This window comes from Plectropomus leopardus, chromosome 8 (genome assembly GCF_026936395.1).
Source record: "Plectropomus leopardus strain MGB_pleo_1.0 chromosome 8, ASM2693639v1, whole genome shotgun sequence".
In the NCBI taxonomy this organism is placed as follows: Eukaryota; Metazoa; Chordata; class Actinopteri; order Perciformes; family Serranidae; genus Plectropomus; species Plectropomus leopardus.
Window position 1 is genome coordinate 14,972,879 of NC_142183.1, and position 15,708 is coordinate 14,988,586.

Consider the following 15,708-nt stretch of genomic DNA (forward strand, 5'->3'; position numbering starts at 1 on the left):
GCTGCAGTGGTGAATCGCCAAATGAATGCTGCACATTTTAAAAACAGCGTATGTCCACTCTATGGCTGCATATCGCTGTGTCTTGTTACCGTACGTTTCTCTGTATTTTTATTTAACATTTACTGTTATTCATCGTCATCTGTTCCAATGGCGTGTTTGGATGCTCGCTTTCAGTTCTATTTGTAATCCAATTTATTTCTTGATGTATATTTAATACATTTCCTGCATGCTCACTTTGCATGCAAGCTATAGCTCCTTCATCAAAAATAATTCTTGTAGTCCGATACATGCGTGGTTGAATTATTCCATTTCATGGAAGCGCCTACTTATTGATATGCAAAGGCATACCAGCTGAGGCTTTAGCGCCCCTGCTCAGCCAGGTGCTATTTAATATCGCTTGGATATACACAAGATCCTTCATTTCCACTCTAATCGGGAAAGGTTTCACTCCGCCATGAACAGCCATTGTAATTCTGCTAGTACAGAGCAAACACAGGCCCTTTTACTGCGGTGAAGACATAAAGTAAACTTGAGTTCTGAACTTAAGTAGCGAGAAAGAAGTCTGTAAAACAAACACAGGTCCCTGAGTAAAGCTGTCCTACAAAGATGGGGTGCATTTATATGCTATTATTGTGCTCACACTGTGTCACCTTGATGAAGCTCTACATGATTTAGTTTACTCTGTTACATTTAAAATGAAGCCTGTGGAAGAATATCTTTGTGCAAGACATCTAAGCCTTGACCTTGTGGATACAGACGCCGCAGTTTCCGCAGCCCTAGCAGGAGGCCTTTAGACATGACACATGAAGAGACAACAAGAACTTACTGTTCTCCGGCTATAGAAGTGTCTGATGAACCTTTAAGATGCAAAGACGGATCTGCCGCCATGTTTGCCTTCGTCTCTGTCTCAGAAAAACACCGGGGCGTGTCCCTCCTCTGGGAACCCCATCTGCAGGCCTAAAGTGATGGCACCACCCTTTCCTCCACACCCATCACCATTCACTGTCAGCAAGACAAACACACACATGCACATGCCCACCTGCGCAGACACAGGGGGAAGGCTGTGCATATGTACCTGACAGTGGCAGCGTTTGTGCCCTGGAACATATTTAACAATGCACACTCGACACCCGCACCATCTCAGCAGGAGGCCACAGGAAACAGATGAGGACTCGTCAGGTTGATCAGGAAAACTACAGCCTACCAATACTTGCCATGCACCATGCTCGCACCGCCAACCTCTGGGCTTATTAACAATGAATCAATGTAATTTTCTGCAGAAAGCAGTGTTCACACTTGAAAGAGCCTGTACCATGAAGCTGATGGCAGAGTGAAAAAGGGGAGGGGGATCACTTGTCGCTCTGTGCAGATTCCGCCCTTCATGATTTCTTTTGGGGACAGCCAGTCCTCCTGCATCCATCAAGCTCCTTGCATGAAATTATCCTTTCCGAGACCGCAATTTGAACCAGGACCTTTAAGATAACTTATTTACTCAGTTGTTTATTGTGCATCAAAGTGAAGCAAACTTTTCTGCTCACCCCCCTTTGCAGTTGAAGCTTCACAGCCCTCTCATGGTGTCAGGGGCGGGGCTAGGCGTTGCATGTGATTTTCTATCTCCAGGAACCCCGCAATTACATCTGGCACAACTCTACATGAAGTAACGCTTTATAAGCCTTTGTGCATCGGGGCTTTGAAGAGCCGTGGCCCTCTATAAGTTTGCTTTTTGTCCCCCTCCGTTGTACAGCGCCCCCCTCCAAATCCCCCATCCCCCAGCTCGGGACAGAAGACAGAATGTGATGTGTCGTCTCCCTCCCCACACAAAGCCCCAGTGCATTGGACACACCTTGGACAGCACAAAGGATGAAAAGCACGACGAGGCTTGGACACGCAGGACCACGCTGCCAAGCCCGATAAAGACGCTTCAAAAGTCGAGCAGCAAACAGTGGCCTTCTTCTCTTCGGCTCTCTTCTTTTTCTTCCCAGGACCTTGCAGTGACAGAGAAAAAAAAGTGACAGAAAGAAAGGCTGACTGAGTAAAAAGATATTTTTGGCTTCTGTGTTTTTACCCACATGAGACTCACAAATGAGATTTTAGGGTAATGTTGTGTCTACGGCAAAGTAGTCGGCATAAATGTGCGTGTAAACAAATAGATTAACATTTGTATGTCTGCTTTTGGTATGAGTACAGGATTAACCAAAAACATCCCAGCTTTGAAGCAGAGGGCCCATAAATAAACTCTGCTGCCCCATCTCCAATCCCCTTGTCTCTTTAGCCGTCTGCTCACAGCGGCAAGCCACAGCGAGACTGAAACCTGCCATTTAAGCTGGAAACGGCCGCCATTTTGCCTCTTGTCCAAAATAAGTCACTATTTGTGTTTTTACACAAAGTTTGTTTATATGGCAATAATTTTCGCACCAAGTCATTCATTAATTTTATGGACTTAGATGTTTTTTTGCCTCGAAAGGAATGGCCGAGTTTTTTATGCTACTTGTGAGTTTATCACTTTTTTTTATCACGCTTTTTCTTCCACTTAATTTTGGTCCCCTTGTTAGTCCACAAAATTGTCCAGACATCATAAAACATGACTTTTCACCGGTAACTCCCTCCTTTTCCCCTCTCTCTCTCTCTCTCTCTCTCTCTCTCTCTCTCTCTCTCTCTCTGTCTGTGTCTCTCTCTCGCCTTCTCTCTCTCTCTCTCCCTCATTCCCTCATTGAAACAGATGGCGTTTTATGCTGGGCACAATCAGGACTATTCAGCGTCAGGCAGGGCAGGCCCTCCCCACCTGCGCTCAGCCCAATCACAACCTAATGAACACATTGGGAGCAGTCTGTTCCAAATTACTCCCAGTTGGAGCCTGGGCCACAGGTAAACTCCCCCCCCCCCCCTGCCATCACACTCTGCCCCTTCCCCTCCACCTCACCTCTTTCACAACGGTCTCCTTGCCCACCCGCCTGAATTGGTATTGGCTCCAGCGCTTAGAGCCTCAACTCGGACTCTTAATCAAATCAAGATTCATATCTCTGTGCTGTCAGCATTCCAACACAGCTCAGAGGGGCTGCGTGTGCAGCGACAAGCATATATGTTACATGTGGGGAGATATGGATTGACAGCTGAGGTGTTTATGTGTTGGATCTGAATTGGTTCTATTTGATATGTCTTGAGAACCGTTTTCCTATATGTGTATAGAGATCTATACTTGTACTATTAATGGTCTCACCTGTGCACAAACACACACACACACACACACACACACATGCACATGTATACACATATGGAGGAACAGTCAAGACCCCTGTAAATGCTCTGGTGTTAACCACAGCTGGCCTATCTGTATGCCTTATCAGCATGTTTCCACAGCTTCAAAGGGCATCATTTATGTATTTGTCTTCAGATTGTCTGCACTCTGTTCACAGCATATAGGTTCTATACATTCATGTTTTATTCATGTATTGAGGTTGAACAAAAAAGAGAAAACTGCCTTTTTTTTCTAAAGCGCAGTATACCTGTACGTCACAGCCACTTAAATGTCTTTCCTCGTACTGGTGTATGTGTGGGCAGGCAAGGGGCAGTTGTATATCGTAGGCAGTTGACACCAGAAGTGTGCTGTAGCCAAGAGCCTCTGACACTCTGATACACCCTACAACATCCCCAGGGACAAAAGAATGAAACCAGGGCGCCTGCCTCGTCATGTCCCATCAATCGCAATAGGACTTCAGAAACCGTAGGCCAACTACCAGCCCCCACGTGGGTGTCCATCACTTGATTTGACAGGAGCGCTGCCCTGCTGGCTGCCCTTCTTCACTGTCCCTCTGGTCAATCTGCACCTCAATTGGCCCTGCACTGGTGGGTGATGCCTGCTCCTTCTGCCGCATGTCAAAAAGAGCCAGGAGCCACAGAGGAAGTGCAAATATCCTCTAATGGCCTTGATCCAGATGGATGCGCCCATGACAATAGGCCCTCGTGCCTGTGGTTTGGGTTTTTTTGTCAGTGAAAAACGCAGAGGCCACCACAATAACACAGCAAAATTATGCATGCAGGCCAAGCACCATTGACATGTTAAAGAGCACTGCCAGTTGCTATGATAATTAAGTTAGCTCATTCCAAGGCAGAGAGCTCCTTTCTCTTAACATGTCTTTAAAGGCACTTCGGGCACATAAGGCAGGCTTTAAGACAATGGATGTAGGAGGAGAAATAATGGATTCAGTGGGTCACCATTTCTCTGCCCATTTGCTTAACATAGGGCCATACATCTCTTAGTGAATGATGCTTGATGGGATTGCCTTTAGGGGGGTGTTTGTGGGTTTTAAATTTCTATCACTCAAGAGATTGACACATTCTATGAAGTCCATATGGACGTTTTAAGGATACGGTAGATTAAAGGACTGAGTATGAAATATTCAGATAGCTGCTCTACTTCATGACAGTGACAACTTTGGATACTCTTTGTAGAGGCCTCTGGGCCTGAACCATTGCCCACAAGTATGATATTACTGTCTGTAATATCACACTGGCCATGAGTGAACGTTGACCTGTTTAAGAAAGCAATAACATCAATGGAACGCCCTCTGTTCACTTTGCTTTTAACTGGGATGTTTGGTTACGTCACGGGGTGTCCAATCTCCCTCTGCCTCCATAGGGTCTCATTGAGCATGGCCACTTTGTGTGCAGCTGGGGCATGTTTGGCCAGTAATATAAAACCAGGAAGACTTTGAAACTTAACCAAAGGACGAGGTTGGAAGTTCACTCTTATTTGGAGACTCCAAAGTGTTCTCCTTGGACACACTGGAGTAGGTCAGGGACACCAGGAGCCACCTTTCTTCCTGTATCCATGCAGCTGTAGGATGGATTTTAAGTCAGAGGAAGTATCTGTGTCTTATATTTTCTCTTTGAATATGTTCACGTCTTCATGGTATCCAACTAATAGCTACTACATCATGAACAGGCCTTTAAATTCAACATATCCTCATATTATGGGTCATATATTTTAGGAAAGTGCACAAACAACTGTTCATGTGATATCTAACAAATTAGTGCCCCACGAATAGTGCCGTCATGTTATGTACCTCGTTAAGTACAGCGTTCACATTGTTGAGTTCTGTAGTTGATGTAAAGTGGCATAGGTTAGGTTTAGGCAAGTAAAGTTAAATAAGTTAGGTTTAGGTAAGTAAAGTTAAGTTAGTTTTAGACAAGTGAAGTTACATAAGTTAGGTTTAGGAGAGTAAAGTTACATTCATTAGATTTACAAATGTAAGTAAAGTTACAAATGTAAGATGTTGTATGCTGTAAAGCCCTCTGAGGCAAATTATGATTTGTGATAATGGGCTTTATGAATAAAATTAACTTGACTAGATTTATGAAATTAAAGTTATGTTTCTAACGTTAAGTTCTGTACTTGATGTAAAGTGACTTAGGTTACTTTTAGGCAAATAAAGTTACATACGATGTTAGGTTTAGGAAAGCAAAGTTACGTAGGTTAGGTTTAGAAAAGTAATGTATGTTACGTTTAAGAAAATAAAGTTACATACCAAATGTTTCATAGTGAAATGCCTTGTGTCAACAACTGAAGGGATGGTGTTGGCAGAAACGTTGTCAGAGGGCTTTTATTTTGAAACAGAAACAGGAAAGGTTGAGTAAAGCAGATACATTTGTTTTTCTTCATGTCTGTGACAGATAATGACATTGAAACTGGGGTAAAGGGTGGTATGCAGTCATATAAACCAGTGAGACTCCACAGCTGAAAAAAAAGACCCAACAGGTTCTGCGACGCGGAAGTCTTAGTCTCAGTAAAAGATATATTAACCCATCATATACCATATACTCTGCTGAAACTCCAGGTAGGTCTGAAGGTTGGAAAAAATACCTATCACTCTAGCCTAGTTAGAGCAAGTGAAGTTATTAAGATGGGTGGTTTGGTTTAGCAAAGTTGCGTCATGTATGTAAGATTTATGGAAAGTAGAGTCACGTAGGTTACATTCAAAAAAAGAAACATGGTGACAGCATACCTTAAAATATCTCAACGTTCACTCGGTTTTGCAGTCCCAAACACTAGTTTCCAAGGAGAAAGTCTTGGGTTTGTTTGCCCCCATATACCAACTTAACTTCTTTACTTCCATCAGTGCCTCAGTCACATGCTCCCAGCCTTCCCAGTTATGTGGGTTATTCAAATAACCTGTTCATGACTCTGTGTGTTATATACGAATTCTGATGCATTACTTGAAGTAGGTATACTTTCGAACATAGCATGAGATCAGCCAGCAAGAATATCTTTAGTGGTCACTATCCTGCTCATTCAAACCAGATACCCATGCACGAGGCCTGTACACATTGCCACGTTCATTTTTATATTTCCCTTAAATGGTGCCAATCTGCCACAACAGACAGGCGCTGAGTGAAAAGATTTTAAAATGCGACTCCAGCACTTTCAAGGCAGGTCCTCTGTGTTAACAAGATGGTAGTTAATGGTTTTGCTTTTATGGCAGTGGTCGCATGTATAATTAAGCTGCTGTTGTATTTGTCATAAAAATCACCGGGGGTGCAGGAAATGTTGCAGGAGCCATTTTTACTTTGAGCAGTGGAAAATTAAAACCGTCAAACCTCACAATGATGTTTTGACATCATTCCAATGTTTATGGATTTTCCTGTGTGTGGTTGAGGTTTCGGTATTAAAAAAACAAACACTTAAGTGCCTCACCTTGTGTTCGTTTGGGGAACAAAGGTTGCAATGTTTGCACAATGCAGATTGTCACTTCTGGGAGGTCTTGCCTCCGGTGCTACTTGTTGAGAAACATGTTGCATGTTTGCCATTAATGGGTCTCGGGCTGTTACCTGCATTGTTACAGATTCATACAGTTCATGTAACAATATTTGATGCATATAGGGGGCAGCCATTCACAGCTGCACCATGTGAGGGGATTTTCTTCACTGGCATGTCATGGGTATAATGTGAGACCAGCACTTTGAAACGGGAGGGCAATCCTATTGAAACAGGTTTTGCAAAGCTGCACTGATAGCCTCTTACCCCAGATATCGCCACATCTCGAGCAGATGTGAATTCTCGCACGCAAGAAGTAAAGACAAAACACTGAACCCGAAAGAGCCTCACCAAAATTTTTAAACGGGTTCATTTCTGCGTTTTGGGGACAACATAAGCATTATTAGGAATGAATCTCTTACAGGGATTACTGAAACATGGCAGCTTGTTGGCATGCTCTGCAGACATGTCTTAGATAAGCCTGATGTATGATTTACCTGCATGGCCCCAGTCATATCTATGGAGATGAGTTGGGGTGTCATGGCCCTGGTGTCACCTCCACAACACCAGTCCCCCGCTATGCTGATGACTGTATCTATGCTAATATGGGGATCAGTCGGGTAGAAAGATCATCTGGCTTGTGCTCTCGCTTTATCTTATCATGCTACTCACCCTGCTCCTTTTCTTCTTTGCATCGCCACATACCTGGCATGCTGCGCACATGAAAAGAGCACAGCCTCCTCAAACTCTTCCTCCATCTCTCACCTTCACACTTTTTCCTCTATTTCACATTTCTACATTTCAGCTCATGCTTTCACTGCATCAACTTCTGCAGTGCTTTATTGAATTATCACCCACTGCTACCTTACTGTATTACCGTATGTGCTAGACCAGGCATTGAAATCACAAGAAGAGCACAATGAAATTTTTATTTCATTTCCTGATGTTCTGACAAAGTAGAAAAGCTTTAGTTAGCTTCTCTATGAGAGCTTCATCAGTACGAACTAACAAACCAAACAGTGAAATTAAAAGAACATGGTAAAAAGTTGTCATGTCTTCCTCATCATTTTTTTGGTCAAGAATGGGCCCATCCAGACAGTAAATCCTGTCTGACTTAAATAACCTCCCCGCCTCATCCCTCTTAGCCTCTTTGTCTCCATCACGCTCTCCCTCCCTGGCATGATTATTTCTTATCATGTATTTATTTGTTTAATCCACCCCTCCCCCCACAACACTTGGCGGCCCTCTCACTATGCACGAGCTGCCTGTCTGGCAACGAGGCCCCCACGTCCCCCCACCTCCTCCTACTTGTCCATATCCAGTCCCCATCCCATCCCCACCCAGCTCCAGCCCAGCCACAATGGGCGGATGTTGCTTCCAGAGCCTCGAAGCTTCATTCGGGGGGAAGAGACCCCCACCTCCTCACTTCATCCTTACATCCCTCCCACTTGCATGTGGCCACCACTAGCCAGCCTCTGTGCACACTATAAATAATGGATGCATTAGCATGCATGAATATCTTTTTAGAAGGGGGGGTGGGAGTGCCTTAATTCATTATTAATCCCCTTCAAGGAAAAATGGGCCGTGGCTCTGGTAGAGCTGGGCCCCTACTAAACCCTGCTTTTGGGACTTTACCATGCTGTACTCCTCTGTCTCCCAAAATTGGTGACCAGTGCCACCCGCTCAACTACCCTGCCCCCTCTTTATCAAAGCTCCTCCCTCAGCCCTCTCAATCTCTGCTAAAACACATCTGGGAGGGTGGGGTAATCTGTCATTTTTTGGGGGGGGCAAAGTTTGATTCTAGGCCGAACATCTCCAAAAACAGCCTGGCTATGTGTCAGCTGCTTGATTGGAATAAAGTGGACGCCACTGCTCAGTCAGCTGGTTTAGTTACTTCCCTAATATTCTACAGCAGAGGCAACGGGATGTTCTTTTTTTTGAAGATTGGGTAGTCACACAGCTCCTGACTTTGAAGTTGTCATCAGTGCCATTCGGTTAAAGAGCAGGGTTTGGCCGTGGGAGGACTGAAGTATGAGCAAAGGTGTGGGGGGGGCTGATATAACAAATGCGTACAAACCTGGTTAAAGAGCGTTAAGTGGTGTATGTGGGTGGGTTGTGGGGAATTATCTGGTATTTTTAAACCTGGAACACTATGTTGGGTATTGGGGACATTAGATCAAATACATGGGTTATAGGTGAAGAGCATGTGTTTCAAAGAGATAAATTACTACACAGCAAATTAACAAAACATGTGTGAGTATGTGTTTGCGTGTTTGTGTGTTTCTATGAGCAAAAGGAAGTGTGTGTTTGTGCATGTATCTGTGTGATCCGAAGTGCACACCCCTCTGCACCACACGCCCCTCTTCCACCACTAGGTCGCACTGCCTGCCTCGCAGCCTCTCCTCCTGCTTGCCACAGCCCTCTGACTAATCCAACCAATGGCAGACCTTTACAACAGAGCCACATGAGAGCGTCTTCCTATCAAAAAATACTACACTACACTACACACATGCATGTATACTTGTGTACGGGCTGCGTGCACCGTACACAGCCCTACACATACTGGATATCTGCCTGCATTACTCCCATTCATACAATGTATATAATCCTGTTTGTTTGAATCACCGTGGGATGTAAATATAACTAATCCACGTAAAGTCAAACACAGCTTCATTATCCTTGTGTTTATAAAACAGCATGTGTATGTTTTTCATTTATTATATTGTCACAGTCTATGAAAAGAGGAGTTTTTTTTTTAAATAGGTGCACATTATAACAAGAAAAATGTGGAACATTTTCTTCTCCTGTAGGTATTTTAGGGTTTTATTATAGTGCTGGTGTTTAGCATTACTTTTTTTTTTTTTTTTTTAGAAATTAAAACTTAAAAAGAGAGAAAAATAAACTGTACAAAATCGGCCATAAGATGTGGTTGAAAGCCTCTGCAAGAGAGAACCAGAAGTCAGGAATTTTTTTGGAGGGGTGTGACACTGTTGTTTTCAAGGCCAATAATAAACTTTCATACTCAACTCCTGATAGTTCTTGACTGGTGTTTCAGTAATTGTGAAACATAAAAATTATAACTAGGAGATAAGAGTGTAATCCATAGCCATTAAATAAAGCATAAATATTTTTTTAAGGTTAAATTGTAGGGAAAAGGACCATAGAAGTTTCTGTGACTGATGTCTGGTTGCCAAAATATATTCTCAAAATATTTACTGACTAAATTTCATGCTTTTCCCAAAAAACACTTTTGATTTTTACAATTTGTTTTTAACAAGATGCCTCTGAAACCTGGCACAGCAGCAGTGGGCAGCACAACAGGCCAATACCAGGCAAACATCGGCCTAACCCTGCACACAGGATATTCGCTTTTTAATAAAACTATCTCTTCTCTTTGTCATGTTGCACTTTCAGGGGTTGTCGGGTCTCCCGTCAGTGTCCTGTGCGCTGCTGTCTGTCAGACAGGACGATGGCAGCAGGGGTTGTTTTGTTGACACAGTGAGGACCTGGTTTCTGGAATGTTCTCTGCTGAATGTTTGGATCTTGGGGTCTTCGGTGCGAGGCTGGGGGCTGGTTGTGAGCTGGAGGCACCACACTGTGCCTCTGAACTTCACTCAACCCCTTGAATTCCTCTTCCTGGGCAGGAAATTGAAATATTGTGCAGTATTGGCGTGCTGATGGTCATCTATCACAGGGGCCTGCGAGGGGACGTGGGTAAGAGGAGAGCCTCTGTAGATCAGAGATGGGCTGCTGAGCCCGGGTTCAAAGGTAAAGAGGAGAGACATCGGCGAGGGAAGAGGATAGTGCTCTTAGCAGGAGTCAACTCTCAGAGCGGCTTCCATCACCCATCCTGCACATCACCTCAGTGTGCCTACCTCTCATCAGACAAGAGCAATCAGTCCTCCTCAGGCATCCAGAGCAGAAAACTGTGTCCTCATTATGACCCTTTCAGGTTATTATGAATGTGTGTCAAAGGAAATGCAGATTTTTTAAAGCAAGGAGTGTCTTAAGGTTAAACTCAGTAATAAGTTCTAACAGGCCCTGAGCTGGTTTTAAACAGAATAAGACCGGGAAACTTGACTTTCTCAACATTAGTCTGTCTTAAATCAGTTTAATATAACTTCAACAGGTGTCCCAGGACTACAGCTTTTAGAAAGCCATATGTACTTGACCGTATTCTCACCGGCTGTGATGCATAGTCAAAACAGCCACAGTGACGATGCCGCCTTCATCGTTGCATAACCGTGGCCGTAAATGCGCACAGCGTACCAGGAAATGAAACTCGCCGGCGCATCACAGGGGGGTAGGATGATGTGGATGTGACTGGTTATATAAAAGTATAGGGCACAGTTGGGATGAGCCAGATGGGATGATGGCTGTCATTTTAAAGACCAACGCGCTTCTTGTCTGCCTCCGGAAATCTCGCCTCTGCATGACCTTGTGAACTCGTCTGCCGCGTGACCTCGAAATTTCCCTCTAACGGCTCCCCGAACACCCCTCCACATCCTTGTGCTCATTTGTACAGGCTATTACCCAAGCAGGAAGTGACATCAACGGGTCCAAACTAAAAATATGTCGCAGGACGGGCTGTCTAGGATGTCCAGGACCGGTGTTTGTGCAGGAGGATGGCTCGCACCGGCTCCACAAAGTGATGCTCACTGAAGGATGCAGGAGAGCGCCACACAGGCGAGACAGACAGACGCACTGGAGGCTGAGTGAGTCGCCTGCTGACTGAGTGCTGTAATTCCGTCACTTTCATTCATGCAAGTTCAGATATGGTGCCATACTTTGCCCCTCTCTGAAGCCGGTGACGCAGTTCAGAGCAGAGGCGATCAGACTTGTTGTGTGAATGAATGAATTGTGTCGGTGTCGCTCTGGTGAGACGGGCTGAGGTGTGTGTGGTGCGGTGGAACAGAAAACACTGTTTTGACTAGAATGGCAAGTGCAAGAGGGAGGAGTGTAATCCGCGCGGGGCTGCTCTGTGCGCTTTTGCGCATTTTGATACAATAAACAGATTGTTTAAAGAATGATTTGCAATGACAGACTACCGTTTATGACAAGCGGTTGTGCTAAAGTTTACCAAGTTGGATGTGTATCGTGTAGCTTTGTAAAGCGTCATCTGAAAATATGAATGGCGTCTATTTTTATCCGTCCAGTGCGTGTGTGTGTGTCGTCCTCACCAGGGAGGCTCTGTCAGACCCTGCCGTGCGTCCAGACGGAAAGTGCTGCAGTCACGTGGTGTCTGCTATTATCCACCCTCACGTCAGGTACAGCCTACTGCTGTGAAGAGGCTGTATGAGGGACGGTTTGTTCCATAATAACAGACTAGAATAAAAAGAGTTTAAAACTCAATTGTAATTTTATATAACAATTGTTTAGAGATAAAAAAGTTAACATGCATGTGATATATACAGGGATATATTATTAATCCGATGATCCAATGCACTGCACAAAAATAGAACATTTCTATCGGTACATGCACTACACTAAACTTACACTACACCTTAAGAGTGTATCGCACACTTTAAAGTCTCGATTAATAATTCCAGCTTGGATGTCTCATCACAAAAAGATACCTGTCAAAGAAAGATGGACAGCTGGAAATTACTTCCATCACTTTACCACTTGCTGTCCTGACTGCCACGACTTTAGCCTGACGTGAGGCGAAGAGGCTATAGTTTGCCATACTGATAATAATTATTTGCGATGATATAGAGACAAATCTTCAACTAGAGTAATCTATCTCTGTTATATTAATAGAGTGGTGCAAGAATGACTCCTAAAACCAAGAAATGAGTTAACATTTTAGGTACTCCTGGATCCCTTGTATCAAAATCAATGGGTTTTTATAAATGGTTTTTGGTTAGATGCCTTAAATGAGGTCTGTCTTAACACAAGCTGAAGAGAATTTCCTGTTTTATTCCACAACATTAAACATTTTATGTGTCTTAAACAAGATGGTTTCAAACGAGTGGCTAAATGAGACTACAGATCATCATAACACCGAACACCGAACGCGGCTTTACAGCCTCATTGTTTTGGTGGTGATGCTGATGTCATGTGATGGTGTAGTTTGTTTGGCCTAACATTAAATTTTCACTTGCAGCACTCTATATCACTGCTAGACTACTGACAAATGTCTCCTTTCTCCTTTTTGTTCACATTTTCAAGCTTTACTTTAACAGTTAAAATGAAACTTTAACACATTCATAGATATGTTAATACACATTTTCACAGATATATTGTGTTGATATTTTACAATACAACAACGCTACATTTCCGTGCTGACGGCTGTCTGCAAGGACAGTAACAAATAAATCTGTCTGTGCAGGCTGTGAGTATACAGCACAGTGTTACTTGAAGTAATTTTCAAAGGCACTTGTGCAAAAATAGCGTGTAGTGGGGTGACACAACGCGTCTTTGCACCTGGGCCCCTCTGCTTTTCACATCAATGAATTGTCCCATTGTGAGATGATAGTAAAGCTAAGTTGAAGATCTTGTACTTGAACTCAAAGCCATTGAAGTTGTTTAATTAGCTCTAAGTGAGTCTTCTGCAATGCGAAATAATGCATGAGCTATACAGTGTGGCGCTGCTACTATATACATTTTGCACGTGTGTGCAGCAGCCTATGAGATTACTGGTGTGTATAACTCACGCTGCTGTTGCCTGCCTGTCTGGAGTGATAGCTTCATTATTCATGGTTGCGTGTAGACAGCAGTGCTTAATCTCTGAGTTGAATGGGGCAGCCTGTGACTCTGGAAGTAAACGCTTGTGCTCGGTCAGCCTTATCTGGCCCTTGTTGAGGAATGGAGGGGCACCAGAGAAAGGGAGGACTGCTGAGCTGGCCCTCAGGGTGGCAACAGCAGCTAAACGCCCTGTCCCGTTGTGGCGTTTGGGGCCAGTTTGAGGCCAGTAGCAATTAGCCAGACTGGACCAGGGAGCAGAGCCATATATTCTCTGTGGTGAAAGGGCCTGGGCAGGGGGTCTATTGGCGCTCGACAGGTGCAGCGGGAGGAAGGCGTCACAAGTGAGGGGAATCGAAACCAGAGATGAGGCCAAACGGCAGCTTCTCTGGCTTCTGGGGTCAGATGCTCCCTTTCACCCCTGGAGGCTCCCAAACACAGCGAGAGCCCCTTCCTGCCCTGACACTATATCATTGTGACTGTATGTGCATTTGTGCGTGTGTGCACGGTTATCTTTGTGCGTGTACAGGCATGTGTGCTTAAATGGCTGGGATGTTTTATGTGTGTGTGACACTGGGGCGAGAAGATCAGGGGGGCATGTTTTGAGTTGTGGTAATCATCTGTCTTAGTTTATCTAGCTCACATTTGCACAAAGAACACTGGGTACACTTTTTGTTTAAACACCCATATGTCCACTAGTATTATACAACACTCCATGAGGAGCTTTGATCACTCAGCTGTGAGAGCGGTGGCGGAAAAAAAATCCTGCCATGATGTGTTTTGACATGTTTTTGATGCCAAAAGTTGTAGCATTGATTCCTCAGTGCTATTACGTTAAGAATAATCTGGACTCTTCTGTACTGTTAAGGGGACGCACATGAGTCGTTGCACTGGCCGTTTGAGAAAGAGGAAAAGCAGTGTTGCCGACCATGTCATGTTTTTTTTTCTGACTTCCTGGCTGTTCTGCATGAACTCAATAATCCTGGATACAGCCATTACAAATCCTGCTGTCTTGACTTGAGATCCCAGAGAGGAGACAGGCTCTACAACTTGGTTTCATTTAGCATTCCTCTGGGCTTTACGGGCAGGTGTTTAACATTACTGGCAGGATATTTATTGGCAACTTTAAAGGCAACTTTTTGCTTACCTCTCAATTAGGCACACACACACACATACAATGTGTGTACTGTAGATGTGAGCACACGCTTACATGCACGCAGAAAAACACGCGAGCATGTTTCATGCATGCAAAAATCTAAGATTGACAGCATGGATGTCTAATGGAGCACATTCTGACTCCTTTTTTTCCAACACTGTCACACACTTTATGCCTTTTGAGGCTCAGATCCACATCCTTAGAATCCACCCCTGACCCGTGACCATCTCTATCTCCCTGTATGCACCCCCCTTCCCCTCCACCCATTATGCTAGGTCAGTGTATGATGTGGGGTAGAAATAGGGTTGGAGGCATGATGGGATGTGTGGCCTGTAATTACCGAAGCTTAGCGAGGCCAGTGGCTGTGATGTGCAATTCTCAAATCAAGGTGCAGCCCGAAGACTCAGCCAGCCCTACTGCTGCCCTCTGCTACTTGATTGCTGGCAGCTGGGTGAGCCATGTCAAGTGGCAGGCTGGGAAATGTGAAATCCCAGATAAAGCACAGAGCCCTAAAAAGCCATGAAGCTCCAGTAATGAGGAAAGTGATGGGATGTGGGGTTTGGGCATGCTTAGCAGGCAGGTAGCAGCCAACGGTAACTCCCTCTGCCTCTCTCTCTCTTCTTGGTGTGTCTGTATGTGAGAAAGAGATGAGAGGTGGAGGTGTTTGTATATTTGACTTTTCTAATCCTGGATTTAGAAGGATCCAGCAAACTCCAACAATGTAGAACTGGTGGGTAGGTCGGCACAGCTCTAGATATACCCACCCTAAGTCCTCCCGGGTCACCCTCAGACATAAATCATACATCTACAGTACATCCTGCCTATGCTTCTCATGTTTTCCCATGGCCAGTCTCTCTGAAAATCATGTTAAAACCCCTGTAACGTTCCCTGCTCAAGAGCACCAGAATAATTCCTGATATTAACGGCGGCAGTCCGATTTTAGAACGATTCCGGAGCCATTGTAGCAGTTAAACACATTCCTAGTTTTGTGGAGGCCATTATTCCTGCTTCTTAATCACCCCCTCGGCTTTTATAACCTCCCCAAGCCTTAGTGTGTGGCTGGGGGGGAACCACATGTGGGTAGAGACCAGGAAATAACCGCACTGCCAGGCCCTCC

At 44.5% G+C, this 15,708-nt stretch overlaps 1 protein-coding gene across 1 annotated transcript in view; it reads left to right on the top strand.

Annotated features, from left to right (window-relative positions):
• Positions 1-11,057: 11,057 nt before the first annotated feature.
• The window catches only part of zic6 (zic family member 6), a 66,918-nt gene continuing 62,267 nt past the window's right edge, over positions 11,058-15,708 (top strand). The window contains exon 1 of the transcript XR_015777235.1: positions 11,058-11,466. The gene's annotated coding sequence lies outside the window, so the exon portion shown is untranslated. The remainder of the gene's footprint in view (positions 11,467-15,708) is intronic.